Raw genomic sequence first — 17,676 nt, 5'->3', positions numbered from 1 at the left:
GAGTATTTACTTTGGTATTACTTGCGAATTGTCCTGATGTGTGCAAGATGTAAACCTCTTCAGCAATATCATTGATAGTTGAAAAATATTTGGCTTACTGATTTTCTTTATGAAAGGAGATCCATCATCGTTACCCACATATGAGTCAGTATCCAAAGTAATATCATTGATTTTTAACTGCACTAGGAAATTGTGTAACTAGCTATTTGTTTCAAGTCAATTAGAGGAGGGCAAAAAATGCTGATTTGCCAGAGATGTCCACATCTACGAAAGAATAAAGGAGAAAAAAAGACAAGCTTTGCATTGCTGTCTTCAAATCACAATCTTCAGCGTGGCACAGGAACCAAGAGATCTGGCATGACATACAAAGATCTTTGAAGGAGTCAAGACAACTTGAGAAAACTGTGACAAATAAATCAAATGGAGATTTTGGTTTTACTAATAGACATGTAAAGCACAAAAACTTCGCTAAACTTTATAAATTACTGGTCTCAATTGAAATATTGTAAGTTGGGCATCAAATTTAGAAAGGATATGAAGGTCTCAATAAGAACAGAGACAAGATTCATCAATATGACACCAGTGATGTGGGACCTCAGTGAAATGGGTAAGAGAAGTTGGGTTACTCTTTTTAGAATGGAGAAAGCTAAGGGAAGAGTTAATAAAGCCTTCAAAATCATAAGGTGCTTTGAAAGTGCAATTAATGAGAAATGAGAGTGTTTTGATTTATTGTAATTAACAGAAGAATTAAAAGTTAGACAAGGAGGATTTTTTTTAATACAGTGAGCTGTTATGATCTGGAATTCACTGTCTGAAAGGAGATGGGAACATCTTTAATAATACCTTTCAAAGGGGAATTTGAAACATACGTGAATGGAAGAAAATTTACATTACTTTGGGGAAATAAGACAAATTGGATTACTGGCAGAACCCCAACCAGCTAAATAGTCTCATTCTATGCAGTGGATTCTTACTTACTTTTCTGGAATCCAAGCCTGGTAACAGATTGCAAACTGCATATCAATTCAGACCCTGGATGAGTTTCACAAGTGGCAAATTATTAAATGTGGTTGGTAGCTAGTACTTATCTGTGTTCAAAATAGCAACAGCTGAAGTTAGGTCATTCAACTAACTCAAATCAACAGATATGTTCAGGTGTAAACTACCAATCCTCTGTTAGGATCCTCTGTTGACTCCACAACAGTCAAGGAGTTAACCTGTTTCTGTCAACTACCAAAGCAATTATCAAAATAAAACTTGAATCAATAACTGCTTATTAAGCATTGAAGCATAATTACATAAACGTGAATGCTATTGGCATTGATGATCCACCCAAACTTCCTTCCACCCCACTTGATCTTACTGCATCGACATATTATCTTATTCAATTCTCCAACACGTTAATACAATTTCACCTCAAGTTCATCAATGCTACTGATTTTGAACAACCTTGTTGTAGTATATTCAATCTTCAAATGAAGGATAAATTAAATAAACCAGTTACAAAAGTCAGATACTGATGACAAACTTATTGCTGAGGTCCCTAGTTGAGATTGACTGAATGGAAAATAAAATAGAAAAGTTGTAAAAAAAGCTGCCAGTTCATGATCACTCATTTTGCAATAACTTACAAACCAAAAGGATCTGACAACTGTTAGAGAGAGCAAGTCTGCGCTTCAAAATGTCAAAAAGATTTTGAACCAAGGTTATCTCTTACTGATGCTTTCATTGCAGTCTTTTGCAATACCAAGGCCACACACTGCATGAAGATATTGACTTTGACATGAAAGTACATCCGAACAATATTGCAAAGAGGGAAGTTGCAACCACGTCAAAATTGCAGATAGTCTCTCTCAGATATTTTCTGACATATTTTATATATAACATTACGTGTTTGTTAATCCAGCCACACATATACGGGGATGGAAAACAAAACTTAAAAGTAAAAACAAGCAAAATCGTGTGCTCAGTTAACAGAATTAAGTAATAGTATTACCCCTTTTGACGAGCAGCAATTTATGCCTGAGCCTCGATGACAAAGTCAGTTTCACCATATTTTTTGCGCAAGCTTTGAGAATTGGGAGTTTTACTATAAATATGAAAAGTAATAAGCATGAAAGGTCCAACTAGTCCAGCAAGCCTGGCTTAAAATATGGATTGGTGGAGGGTCATATCTAATTAATCGTTGTCCCCTCACCACATTCCATCTATCTTCAAAATAATCTCCTGGGAGAGAAAAGAAACAAGAGAGGGAAAATAAAAACAGAATCAACAAGGAACAAATCTTGCCTTACACCACCTCAGTACCTCCCTCAGCAATTGAAACTCAGCCAGAAGGTCATAAACAGAAACTTTTAAATGATCTTTCAAGACACTTGAAGAGATGCAATCTCTGCCCCAATCAAGAACTGCTCCAGCTCCCTCTTAAATACATTTATACTTCTTATGAGGCAGTAGCAGTCCAGAAAGCATTTAGTAAGGTGTCACATCAAAGATAAAACAAAGTACTGTGTATGTTGGAGATCTGAAATGAAAACTGAAATTGCTGGAGAAACTCAGCAGGTATAGCACCATGTGCAGGAAGAAAGCAGGGTTAATGTTTCGAATGCAATGACTCTTGACCACATCAGAGGTTAGTCTGGAAAATTAAAGCTCATGATGTTGTGGGCAGCATATTAGCATAGACAGAAGATTGGCTAGTTCAACAAAACAGATGAGGCATAAGTGAATAATCCACAATTTACAAGTGGTATGCCACAGGAATTAAAGCTAGGGCCTCAAATTTTATAACTTTAAAAGCAGGAAGGAGAGTCTTTGAATATATTTAAGGCAGAGATAGATCGAGTACTATTAAATTGAGATGTTAAGGATTAATGGTGATGATGGGGAAAAGTATTCAGATCACCCATGATCTTATTTAATTGCCGTGCAGGTTTGAGGGACTGAGTGACCTGCTGCTCCTGATTCATATGTCCATCAGGAGGTGAGTGGGAGTTCGGGGACTACAATATCACAACTGGTTTTGTGTGAGACTTATCAGCCTGTGTGTTCCATAGAGAACTTCCATTTTACTCATATAGATATGTGTAATTTTGGTCCTTCTAATCTGTCATGTCTTAAATGGGTAACCCCTTATTTTTAAACTGTGACCCCTAGTTTTAGATTCTCTTATAACAGGAATTTTTTTTTTGACATCTATGCTGTCAGAACTCTTCAGAATTTTATATGTTTCAATCAAGTAGCCTCTTATTCTTCTAATCTCTATTGGATACATGCTTAACCTGTTCAACTTTTCTACCCATTCCAGATATTATTTTGGGTAAACCTTCCCTGAAGTCAGTGTCTTTCATTCCCACTTCAGACTTTGTTTCCATGTTACTAACTCCACTGGTCATTTTAGAAATGGTCTGAGACGAAACCTGATGGTTCTTATCATGATGTTATACTTGACCCTGGGATGAGCTTCCACTCATGTGTAAACACCGTCCATAACACCAGCTTTTGTCACCTCAATAACATTACCTGGCTTTACCTACCTCAGATCAACTGTTATCTCCAGATCTGACTATTTCAAAACATTCCAGGCTGGCGTCAGACTTTTAATTCTCTGTAAATGAGAATATTCTGCTGCCCATGTCCTGATTTGCATCATGTCTCATTCATTTGTCAGCCCTGTACTCACTAAAGAATCCAGCAACTCTTTCATCGACTTTAAATTCCTTATACTTGTTTGTAAATTCATCCATGATCACTCACTTCCCTATCTCTCCGATATCTTTGCAACATTCCGAGATGTCAGCCTTCATCTAATTCAGGCCTCTTGAGAGTTCCCAGCTTTAAGTGGGTCTGACAGAATCTGATTCGAGAGAAATAGGGTTAACACTCTGAGCCTGGTGTGATTTTTCTTTCGAACTCTCTTCCAGACTCAAAGCATTAATTCTGTTTCTCTGTCCACAGATGGTTGCCAGGTCTGCTGTGTTTTGCTAGCATTCTATCTGCTTCTTTCAGATTTCCAGTATCCACAGTATTTTGTTTTTATCCCAATTTTAATTGCTCTAATATTGACAGTTGTGACTTCAGCTCTGCTAAACTTATGAAATTCCTTCCTCATATCTTTCAGCCTCCCTCCTTCCTCTTTCCCCTTTTAAAACACCTGTTAAAACCCCAAACACGTTTTTGGTCATCTCATCACACACCTTCTTATGCAATTCAATGCCACGCTTTATCATACTCTTTTGAAGTACCTTGGGATGCTTTATGTTAAAGGTGCTATATAAATGCATGCGGTTGTTGTGTTTGTTCATAGAGTCATGGTGTCATTGAGTCATAGAGATGTACAGCATGGAAACAGACTTTTCAGTCCAACTTGCCCATGCCGACCAAATATCCCAAACTAATATGGTCCCATTTGCCAGCACTTGGTCCATATCCCTCCAAACCCTTCCTATTCATATACCCATCCAAATGCCTTTTAAATATTGCAATTGTACTAGCTTCCACCACATCCTCTGGCAGCTCATCTCACAGACACTCTGTGTGAAAAAGTTGCCCCTTCGGTCTCTTTTTATATCCTTCCTCTCTCACCCGAAACCTATGCCCTCTACTTCTGGACTCTCCCACCCCAGGGAAACGACTTTGTCTGTCCTATCCATGTCCCTCATGACTTTATAAACCTTGATGATGTCACCCCTCAGCCTCCGTGCTCCAGAGAAAACAGACCCAGTCTATTCAACCTCTTCTGATATTTCAAATCCTCCAACCCTGGCAACATCCTTATAAATCTTTTCTAAATCCTTTCAAGTTTCACAACATCTTTCTGATAGGAAGGAGTCCAGAATTGCACACAATATTCCAAAAGTAACCTAATCAACATCCGTACAGCCAGAACATGACCTCTCAAATCCTATACTCAATGGTCTGACCAATAAAGGAAAGCATACCAAACACCTCCTATCTAGCAGCAACTCTACTTTCAAGGAGCTATGAACCTGCACTCCAAGGTCTCTTTGTTCAGCAACACTCCCTAGGACCTTACAATTAAGTGTATAAGTCCTACTAAGATTAGCTTTCCCAAAATGCAGCACCTCACATTTATCTAAATTAAACTTCATCTGCCATTCCTCAGCCCATTGGCCCATATGATCAAGAGCCTGTTGTTATCTGAGGTAACCCTCTTTGCTGTCCACTACACCTCCAATTTTGGTGTCATCTGCAAGTTGTTGTTGCTCTTCTGCTTCTGGACAAAATTCATAACCACAACGCTTTGCAGCCAATGAATGAAACATTTATGACTCATGATCATTGCTGCAGTCGATGAAACGCAACAAAACAAATGGTACACTGCAAACTTCCACGAGCAATTTGTTCATGACCAGAAAATCTGTTTTCAAAACAGACAAATATTGGCCAGGAAACTGGTAAAACTCCTTTTTCTTCTTCTTTAAGAGCCTTGGGATGTTGTAAGCTTTCCTAGGAGGGCAGTCATGGCTTTGGTTTACTTGTGTCATGGGAGCCAACAGCACTCCGTTTTGTGGAGTGCTGTTGGCTCTGCATTGGTATTGGAAGGAACGCACAGCAATGAGCTTGACGTCTTTCCATATCAATGGAGCACTGGACTGGCATAAATTACCATACCGAATAAAGCAGCCTGCTTGATTGGTACTGAATCCAATAGTATTCATTCCCTTCACATTAGCCAATTAACAGTAGCACAGTGTGTACCATTGATGGATTGCACTGTTGAAAAGCATCCAAGCTCCTTGAAGACCACCTTCCAAGTTCTCGACCACTATCCTCGACAAGGACAAGGGCAACAGATACATAGGCACATTACTGCCTGCAGATTTCCCCTCCAAAGCACATTCCATCCTGACTTAGAAATATACTGCCGTTTCTCCAACCATGCTGACTCAATGCCTTGCAACTCCCTCCCTGGCAGCATAACACTGGACTGCAGAAGTTCAGCTCAACACAACCTTCTCAAGGAGAGCAAGGGATAGGCAATAAATTCTGGCCCAGTTGGTAAATTCCCAAAGAAATGTTTATTAAAAATTACCTGATGCACGGCAGGAATATTAAGAGGGCAGACAAATTAAAGAAAATGGGCAGGTAAGATACACTGAAAAATGAGTGAGAAACGATGCTGTAAGAGATGTAGTTCCCCAGCTGTAACTCCGTTCTTGCCTCTAAGTCAGAAAGCTGCAAACTTATAGATCGCCCTCGGGAATTGAGCATAAAATCTTGGAGTGAAATTTGCAGGTGGCGGTATTCCCATATCTCAGCCGCTTTTGTCCTGGTGATTATGGTTTATTTATTTGGGAAGATGCTATCGAAGGAGAGTTGGTGAATTTCTGCCCTGCACCTTGTGTATTGCAGTCTCCGATCGTGATGGATTGGTTACTTGCAGGTACTGTGACAGTCAATCTCACCTCCCGTCACATTTCCTCACCTTGTGCATCGTGCCACTGCATCCACTTGCAGAAGCCGCGTGGCTGGAGAAAAGTGCACGCGCTTCACAGGTTTCCGTTTTGTGTTCTGGCTTGCTCTATTCTTACAGGCTAAAAAAACGTTTTGTGGCGGCAATGAGTCAGAAATATGCTGGGAATTGATGTGTAAAGTCAGTATATTACAGTACAAGAAACACAGGATGCTGTTCGGCCCATCGTGTCCATGTACCCTTTGCAAAAGCAGTATATCTCGTTCTATTCTTTTGCCCATTGCCTGTAGTCCTGCAGTTTAATTTTCCTTCAGCTGCTTATCTCATAACTCCATGCAGGGTGAAGAAATTAGATTAGATTAGATTACTTACAGTGTGGAAACAGGTCCTTCGGCCCAACAAGTCCACACCGACCCGCCGAAGCGCAACCCACCCATACCCCTACATCTACCCCTTACCTAACACTACGGGCAATTTTAGCGTGGCCAATTCACCTGACCGGCACATCTTTGTGACTGTGGGAGGAAACCGGAGCACCCGGAGGAAACCCACGCAGACATGGGGAGAACGTGCAAACTCCACACAGTCAGTCGCCTGAGGTGGGAATTGAACCCGGGTCTCTGGTGCTGTGAGGCAGCAGTGCTAACCACTGTGCCACCGTGTTGCCCATATTCCGGGGAATTCTATTGCACCCCACCTCCAATATCAGAGTGACGCAAGCTCCAGTTAGAAATCGCGAATGGAGATCTCCCGTGTCTCCACCCTTTAAAACAGCAGTAATGCTCTCGATGTCCCACGGGCACGGATCCAGAGGTGGACCTGCAGCGGCATCAACTGCAGAGTGACCGTCAAAAGCTATAAGGTGAAGCAATAATAGTGATGAACCTGGCCCATCCCAAAAGAAACCGAACAAACGTACAATTTCCACGCAGAATGGGAAAATGAGTTTCTGTTCACAATGGTTTAAAAAAAAACTTAAGTGCTTTTATATGTCACCAAAGTTTTTGCATAAGGAGAATTTGGAATGATACACAGCAGATTGAAGGTTAGTTTTACCTTGGAAAGTATGCTTCTGAAAAAGGGGCCTCACAGCGTTGGGGGCCTAGGTTCAATTCCACTCTCGGGTCGACTCTCTGCTCGTACGTCCTCCCCATGTTTGCGCGGGTTTCCTTCCCCAATACGAAGATGCACAGGTTGGGTGATTTGGTTGTGCTAGGTTCCTCATAGTGTTCAGGGATGTCTAGATTCGGTGTCTCAGTCAGGAGTAAATGTCGAATTAGAGGGAAAGGGTTACTCTTCGAAGGTTCGGTTGAGCCAAATTAAATGATTCAAGCTGAAGACTATTTTGGAAGCCTGTGCTAAACTAAATCGCCTGCAGTAAATCATCATCTTGCATTTGGGAGAAGGTGAGGATTGCAGATGCTGAAGATCAGAGCTGAAAAATGTGTTGCTGGAGAAGCGCAGCAGGTCAGGCAGCATCCAAGGAGCAGGAGAATCGACGTTTCGGGCATTCCTGAAGAAGGGCTTATGCTCGAAGCCTCGATTCTCCTGCTCCTTGGATGCTGCCTGACCTGCTGCGCTTTTCCAGCAACACATTTTTCAGCATCATTTTGCATTTGCTGTCTTCTAGCAAAACACAAGAAATCATTCACAGATGGTCAAGCAATTAAAAAGCAATGACTTTGGCCACTAAATCCTCATTCAAAGGCTTTAAGAACAAAACAAAAATAACAATGGCAATGCAGAACCTGACACCCAATGTTTCCAACAGTTGTAAGACAAGTGACATTTTTGTCCGATGATATTTTTCAGCAACTGCAGAATTATCTGAAGGATTGGGAATGCTTCTTTCTATTATACCAAAGGAAGTAGTGGAGGCTGGTACAAATGCAACATTTAAGAGGCTTTTGGATGGGTATATGAATAGGAAGGGTTTGGAGGGATATGGACCGGGTGCTGGCAGGTGGGACTAGATTGGGTTGGGAGATCTGGTCAACATGGACGGGTTGGACCCAAGGGTCTGTTTCCATGCTGTACATCTCTATGACTCTATGACTGGCACACTGACTGTTTTTGAGCACATGGCTTTTAAGGCCATAACTAAAGAGAATCTTCTCACCCTTTTGTTCCACAAGAGAGAAGAGAGGGAAGAGGGGTGGGGCACCTCCAAAAAATTCAAACAGTAAGTACTTGAGAAAAAAACATTCCAGTCAAGGCAGTGGTTTTGATTATAACTGATAGTGCACCAGCCATACTTGGCATAAGTTTGGGTTTGTTGCATTTGGCAGACATAATTCTGATCTCCCCTCTTTTGTCAATTACCATTATATAATCCACCAACAGGCATTAGAGAGTATTTATGGACTTTTCTCATGTAATGAAAGTTGCTGTTATGGTGCAAACATAATTTGAGGAACGTCTCTTGAGCACTGCTTGTTTAAAACCTTATTTTACAAGCTCAATGTTGCCAATATGAATTAATCCTTCATGCTGATGTGAAATGGTTGTCAAGGGAATGACCTGCAAAGATTTTCTGAACTAATGCCTGAAATCATCACTTTTCTTCAGTGAATGAATGAAGTATGCACTGAGCTGTTAGAGAGTGACTTGACTTTGAGTTCCTCACAGACATAATGTCTGAACTGTGAACTGCAAGGAAAGGACAGAGGCTTAATGCATATGATCAGTACTATGAATGCATACAAATGCAGTCTGAGTCTGCAGTTTTCCCAATTAAAAAATAAAATGTTACAACACTGCTAGGGTCTGGAGAAAATGCTAGACTAAAATCCAAGACAAAAAAAGATTTTACTCACAAAATTTCTGTCCACACCTGAAGAAGTTAACAGAGAATTCAAGGGGTGATTTCAGATGTCAGATGGGAACAAATTAGTATGTTTGTCTAAAATTCATTTTTTCAAGTAGACATTGGTGGGTTGTCTATCAAATTCCATTACATGTTTGATTTACAAAGCAGTGGAGTTGACGTGGAAATAATTACTTTGCAAAATGATACTGAACTGAAAGTCAGATCAAAGGTTACCATTTTGGGGGTCTCATAAATAAACTGCCTGCTCCGATCATTCTGCGTGTTTAAAGTGAAAGATTACTTTGGCTGCACATACCTCTGTGAGACAGTGTTCTCCCAACTGAATATAATCAAGTCCAAGTATCACCCCAACCTCACAGATGTGAAGTATAGGACCAGCATGTGCTGTATAGGACCAGCAGCACAAACTGCAATCCAGACTTCAATGCACTGACAGATAATATGCAGTCACAGGTGTCACACTGAGATTGGGAGTAGGGGAAAAAATGAATAATGTTATATATTTGGTTTTAGATTTATATATGTAATGGACGAGACACTCTCAAAATATTATAAGAAGGGAGCTTGGATTCTAATTTGTTATCTTTTCTTTATTTTAAAGGCACTTGCAAAGTGCTGTGTTCCAGATGCAACTGGTCACACTACTTAACATTAAGCAAAACATTATTTATTCAAACACAACAGTTAAAATCAACAAAAATAAGGAGAACGTAAAATAATTTGATCTATAGTAAAATTGAACAGAATAATAAATATATTCACTATTACTTATTAACTGTTTGATTATACAGTCTGTTCTGATGTAATGCAATTGTTCTGTTCCCGTGCAATCCCAGGTTATAAGAAAGCCACGTAATAGCAGCATCGTTTAAACCAATGGGACCAGAATCACATTATAGCCAATACCAGTAGGGAACGTTCATGTTCTAAAAATAATGGTGTAAGTTCTTCAGTTGTGCTATAGCCAATTCGCATTGAAGAAATGCACATTATAGCAGAATTGCCTGCTGTAGCATCTCATAAACGCACCCCATGGCAAAAAGTCAAATTCCAAAAACAGATTTTCTCACATACAATGCCCGCAATAGGGAGAGAAATCCCAGCTTCTAGCTGCAACAGAGAGAGGGCAAAAGGAACTTTAACCTCTTCAAGGCTTCAGCAGCCTCTGCTGAACATAAAAGCTGAAATAAAATTAGAAATCCTGGTCTATGAGGGCCAGCTACACCCATTCAGGCTACTTCTATTGTTCTAATTTAAATAAAACAAAGTCTCACAAGTTGTTTACAGTACCATAGACTGCTCAACGCCTCTCATTCAATCTGTCTTTTAAAAGAAACAAAGGCAAAATACGCCACTTAAAGTCACAGCATCGTCAATTATAGCCCTGGAAGATAAACTGTTTATATTTTCTTCTGGACAGCTCTTAAGTTATTAATAAATACAAAAAGTCATCATGTGCTTAAAGGCTGGAGACCACTGTTGTAGGTGGAATACATTGCTGCCACTGTGCACCAGTGGTGAAGGAGGAGAACTTTCATAAGTGAGGTGCCAAACAAGTAGTCATAGATTCATACAGCACAGAAACAGACCCTTTCATCCAATCAGTCTATGCTGAACATAATCCCAAACCAAACTAGTCCCACCTGCCTGCTCTTAGCTCATATCCCTCTAAACCTTTCCTATTCATGTATCCATCCAAATATCTTTTAGACGTTGTAATCGTACCTGCATCTACCACTTCCTCAGGAAGTTCATTCCATACACGAACCATTCGCGGTGTAAAAAAATTTGCCTCTTATGCCCCTTTTAAATCTCTCTCCTCATACCTTAAAAAAATGTGCCCTCTAGTCTTGAAATTCCCCATCTTAGGGATAAGACAACTTCCATTAACTCTATCTATATGTCTCATTATTGTATAAAGTTCTATCAGGTCACTTTTCAACCTCCTAAGCGCCAGTGAAAAACGTCCTAACCTATCCAAACTTTCTTTATAACTCAAACCTTCCATACCTGGCAACGTCCTGGTAAATCTCCTCTGAACACTCTCCAGCTTGATAATATCCTTCCTTGAACTAAATGACCAGAACTGGACACAATATTCCAGAAGAGCCTCACCAATGTCCTGTACAACTGTATGTGTCCTGGGCAAATTAATAACATCTCTCTTTTCTGTGACTGCCTTTTTAATTCTCTCCTGGTCCCTGAATCTTTCTTTATCACTAATTCTCATCTGGTTTTCACTTTTTCTGTGGATCACTATATTACATATAGCAGTCACTAACAGTGTTGCAGTCTATAAATATAGCAATCATTCCTATGATAAGTAACAGTAAGGCTGCAGTGATGATGATTAGATTAGATGACATTACAGCATGGAAACAGGCCCTTCGGCCCAACAAGTCCACACCGACCCGCCGAAGCGCAACCCACCCATGCCCCTACATTTACCCCTTACCTAACACTACGGGCAATTTAGCATGGCCAATTCACCTGACCTGCACATCTTTGGACTGTGGGAGGAAACCGGAGCACCCGGAGGAAATGCATGCAGACACGGGGAGAACGTGCAAACTCCACACAGTCAGTCGCCTGAGGCGGGAATTGAACCCGGGTCTCTGGCGCTGTGAGGCAGCAGTGCTAACCACTGTGTCACCATGCCGCCCACAGTGGTAATCTACAATTCATTTAACCATGCCTGTCCAATAGATGGGCAGTCAGCCGATATGTGATCCATTTAGGGGTACTCGCTGGCCAGTGTCTAAGGTTCCAAATTTAAGAAATAAAAGGAAAAGATTCTGCATGACTTGCTTGTCTAAGGAGAACAAACAAATGGCCTTTGATTAGAAGATGCAAATGTGAGTCACACTTGCAGCCTGAGGCCTACACAGTGGAAGCACTGATGGCCCTTGTGGTTACTGGGGAGAATCTGCAAGGGCTGAAACATTTGCTGGTCAGCTGCAGACAGAGAAACTCCAATTGTGGAGTAAGTTGATGGATAGATAAATCTCTATTCTTTCTGCACAAGTGACAGGCAGTTAAAAAGGCATAAGGTATTGCCCAAGCCATTTCAGTCAGGACTGGGGGAGGATTTAGTGAGTGAGTCAGAGGCTGTGAGTTTCAAAGAATGAGGGAAGGAGTGAGCAAGAAAAGGAGAATGTGAAAGAGTGACTGAGGTAAAAGAGTGTGAGTGATGGAATGAGAGCGAGTGTGTAAAGAGAGAGTCAAAAGCGAGGGAGAGGCAGAGGCAGGAAGTGAAAACGAGGAAGAGAGAGATAGAAAAACAGACAGAGATGCTGGTGCTATGAACCCAGCTGATGTTATATCTGGATAAGTCAGATCCCAGACTGAAACTTTGATGGATAGATCATATTTTGTTTTACTTCTAGTTTTAACAAATTGGTCTTTCTTTCTCTCTCTCTCTCTCTCTGAGACATAAGCACATAATATTGCAAAATTTTTTTTTACAAATTTATTGATTTGGAATTATTTTGTTTTCTGAAACTGATGTTTACCATTGTGTTGAACATTATCTTTCAGAAATTTGCTCATCAGCCCCTCGAGTGAGTCAAAATTGAGATGTTGTCCTGACATGTGAAAGATTTGGGCAACTCTTCATTAGAAACCTTGCATATAACATTTATTTACATGATCCTTTGCAATAACACTCTTCAGTACTTTGTTTTCACTCTATGTGTTCTTCCATGCTGCACTGCATGGTACAAATTAAACAGCAGCATATAAAAGCCAACCTATTAAATGTTTCTGGAAATAAAGAGACAGAAGCTGGAATGTAATGAGGCATTGGGGATGAACTAGGAGGTGCAAAGCCAAAGAATGGTGTGACATTCGGGTGTAGACTGTCTGATGCCTTTCTGCCACCCTGCTGTTTATGCAGCAGCAGGTAAGGTAGCACTCTGACCACCAGAATTCAATCAAGTCAGTTAAGTGGCCAGTTAAGAACTTCTTCTGACTATCATTAATATTTTACTTTGCAACTGTCTCGGAGGCAAAGGGTCTTCCTTTGTGTGCACTCTTTGACCTGTGAAAGGTCACCCAAGCAAAATCAGCAAATCTCATCAACGGATGCGAGGTTGAGAGGATGGAGAGCGTCAATTTCCACAAAATGATGATAAAAACCGACAACCTGCCCTGGACCTCCCATGTAAATGCAATGGTCAAGAAGGCATAACAATGCCTCTTCTTCGTTAGGCAGTTCAGGAAATTTGATATGTCCATAAGGATCCTCACCAACTTTTACTGAAAGTGTGTAACAGCCTGGTATGGCAACTGCTCTGTCCAGGACTGTAAGAAACTACTGAAGGTTGTATGCACAGCCCAAACCATCACAGAAGCCAACATTCCATCTAGGGACTCCATTTACATGTCTGATTGCAGAGGAAAGGCTGCCAACATAATCAAATATCCATTGCATCCTGGTAGTGCACCCCTACAACCTCTTCTGTCAGGCAGAAGATACAGAAACCTGAACACACATACACACACACACACCAACAGGTTCAAGAACAGCTTCTTCCTGCTGTTTTTAAAATGATGACTCTCTAACTTCAAATAATGTTGATCTTGCTACCATTGATCCTCCCTAGCACATGCCCTGTGTGGCATAACCAATATATCTCTGTCTATGTTTATTTTCACCTTATGATCTGTATGTCCTTGTTTACTGTGATCTGCCTGTTTGTAGACAAAACTTTTCACTGTACTTACATACATGTAATAATAAATCAAATCAAATCAAATCAAATGACGAGCACCAACACTTTGAAATACTATTTACTTTGTTTTGAGGGCATTTGTGTATTGATGCACCTGTTTCTACATTTGCAGCCCCATAAGTGGCCATCACCATCAATGGCACTGCTGAAGCTGTTGAACTGTTGAAGATCTTATCATGCTGGTGTTAACATAGAACATAGAACATAGAACATTACTGCGTGGTACAGGCCCTTCGGCCCTCGATGTTGCGCCACCCTGTCATACTAATCTGAAGCCCATCCTACCCACACTATTCCATGTATGTCCATATGCTTGTCCAATGACGCCTTAAATGCACTTAAACTTGGCGAATCTACTACCGATGCAGGCAAAGCATTCCATACCCTTACTACTCTCTGAGTTAAAAAAAAACTACCTCTGACCTCTGTCTGATACCTATCTCCCCTCACTTTAAAGTTGTGTCCCCTCGTGTTTGCCGTTCCCATACTTGGGAAAAGGCTCTCCCTGTCCACCTATCTAACCCTCTGATTATCTTATATGTCTCTATTAAGTCATCTCTCAACCTTCTTCTCTCTAATGAGAACAACCTCAAAGCCCTCAGCCTTTCCTCGTAAGACATTCCTTCCATACCAGGCAATGTCCTAGTAAATCTCCTCTGCACCCTTTCCAAAGCTTCCACATCCTTCTTATAATGCGGTGGCCAGAACTGGACACAATACTCCACAAGTGTGGCCATACCAGAGCTTTGTTCAGCTGCAGCATAACCTCCTGGTTCCGGAACTCAATCCCTCTATTAATAAAGGTCAAGACACTGTATGCCTTCTTAACAACCCTGTCAATCTGGGTGGCAACTTTCAGGGATCTGTGTACATGGACACCGAGATCTCTCTGCTCATCTGCACTCCCAAGAATCTTACCATTAGCCCAGTATTCTGATTACTCCGTCCAAAGTGTATCACCTCACACTTGTCCACATTAAACTCCATTTGCCACCTCTCAGCCCAGCTCTGCATCCTATCTATGTCTCTCTGCAACCTACTACATCCTTCATCACTAACCACAACTCCACTGACCTTATTCAGGTTTACTTTAGTGATGGAAAGGGATAGGTGTACTCCACCGAGCAAGAGTTACAGCTGGGGGAAGTGTGTCTATTTTCACACTCTGCAGTATTTCTAATACCTCATCCTTGTGAACCTCAATCTCTTCTCGTCTAGATGCAAGTATCTCTGTATCTTCCTCGCCAACATTTTCATTTTCTATAGTGAACACTGTCGCAAATTTACTAAACCACCCTTCTAAGCCCTCATCCAGGTAATTTATAAAAATGACGAACAGCAGTGGACCCAACACCGACCCTTGCAGTACGCAGCTAGTAACTGGACACCAAGATGAACATGTTCCATCAACTACAACCCTCCATTTTCTTTCAGCAAGCCAATTACTGATCCAAACTGCTATGTCTCCCACAATCCCATTCCTCTGTATTTTGTATAATAGCCTATTGTGGGGAACCTTATTGAATGCCTTGCTGAAATCCATATGCACCACATCAACTGGTTTACTCTCATCTACCTGTTTGGTCACTTCATCAAAAAAGTCAATAAGATTCGTTAGGCACACCCTACCTTCACAAAACCGTGCTGACTGTCCCTGATCAGATTATTCTTTTCTAGGTGGTTATAAATCCTATCTCTTATAACCTTTTCCAACACTTTACCAACAACTGAAGTGAGACTCACTGGTCTGTAATTACCAGTTTTGTCTCTACTACCCTTTTTGAACAAAGGAACCACATTTGCTATCCTCCAGTCCTCAGGCACTATTCCTGTAGACAATGATGATTTGAAGATCATTGCCAAAGGCTCGGCAATCTCTTTCCTTGCTTCCCAGAGGATCCCAGGATAGATCCCATCTGGCCCATGGGACCTGTCTATTTTCACATTCTGCAGTATTTCTAATACCTCTTCCTTGTGAACCTCAATCTCTTCTAGTCTATATGCAAGTATCTCTGTATCTTCCTCACCAACATTTTCATTTTCTATAGTGAACACTGTCGAAAAATATTTATTTAGTGCTTCCCCTATCTCCTCTGACTCCACACACAACTTCCCACTATTATCCTTGATTGGCCCAAATTTTACTCTCATCATTCTTTTATTCCTGACATACCTATGGAAAGCCTTAGGGTTAACCCTGATCCTATCCACCAACAACTTCTCATGTCTCCTCCTGGCTCTTCTGAGCTCTCTTTTTAGGTCTTTCCTGACTTCCTTGTAACCCTCAAGCGCCCTAACTGAGTTTTCACATTTTGTCCTAACATAAGCCGCTGCCTTCTTCTTGACCAGGGATTCCACTTCCTTAGTAAACCACGGCTCACGCGTTCTATATCTTCCTCCCTGCCTGACAGGTACACACTTATCTAGGGCACACAGGAGCTTTTCCTTGAATAAGCTCCACACTTTTAATGTGCTCATCCCCTACAGTTTCCTTCCCCATTCTACACTTCCAAAATCTTTCCTAATTGCATCGTAATTTCCTTTCCCCCAGCTGTAACTCTTGCTCGGTGGAGTACACCTATCCCTTTCTATCACTAAAATAAACCTGACAGAATTGTGATCGCTGTCTCCAAAGTGCTCACCTACTTCCAAATCTAACACCTGGCCAGGCTTGTTACCCAGTACTAAATCTAAGGTGGCTTTGCCCCTTGTAGGCCTGTCTAAATACTGTGTCAGGAAGCCCTCCTGCACACACTGGACAAAAACTGACATGCCTATAGTACTTGTACTGTAGTGATCCCAGTCAATATTTGGATAGTTGAAGTCCCCCATGACAACTATATATTTGGATAGTTGAAGACCCCCATTTTGTATCTACATCCTAGCTAGAACTGCAGCCCTGCTTGCAGCCCCTAAGCTGTTTGATAATAAAATGTGCTCCCATGTCCTGCAGCCTGATGAACAGAAGTCACCCCTCTTCCCCATCTCTCTCCTCCCACTATCAGCCTTCATGACAACAAAAAGAACACAGCCACAATCTCAGATCAAAGGATTGAACATTTAGAAATAACTGAGATGAGGAAGGAGAAAACTAATCCAGAGAGTTGTGATATTTTGGAATCCCTTCTGCCAAAGAGTTGGGAATCTTGACCATTTAATATATTAAAGGCTGATAGTCAAAACACTGCCAATTTTGAATGAATTTAGGGATGTGGGGTTAGGGTGGGAAAGTGGAACTGAAGCCGAAAATCATCCATGATTGAATATTGCAGCAGACTTAAGGGAACATGATTTGTCATCACATTCCTATATCCATGTGCTGTAACTAACTGTGAAAGCCCAACTAGCAAGGTGGGAGATAAATAAATGTCACCATTCAAACTGTTATTGTTTTCTGAGAAACAGTTATCCTTGATCAGCAAAAGTCACTCCTCTATATATAAGAAAAATGCTACTAATTTGAAGATGATAAGAATTTGGTCCCGTGGTCCTGTGTCAGTATTTATCCCTCAACCAACATCACTAGGAATGGATTATCTGATCATTACCGCATTGTTGTTTGCGGAAGCTCGGTGTGCACAAATTAATCACAATGCTATACTCTTACCATTGTGACAGTATTGAAACGGCAACAGATAATTCTCTCTGACCCAGTTCTGAGGAAGGGTCTCTGGGCC

Source organism: Chiloscyllium punctatum, chromosome 6 (genome assembly GCF_047496795.1).
Source record: "Chiloscyllium punctatum isolate Juve2018m chromosome 6, sChiPun1.3, whole genome shotgun sequence".
NCBI lineage: Eukaryota > Metazoa > Chordata > Chondrichthyes > Orectolobiformes > Hemiscylliidae > Chiloscyllium > Chiloscyllium punctatum.
Note: the sequence above shows the minus strand (reverse complement) of the source record.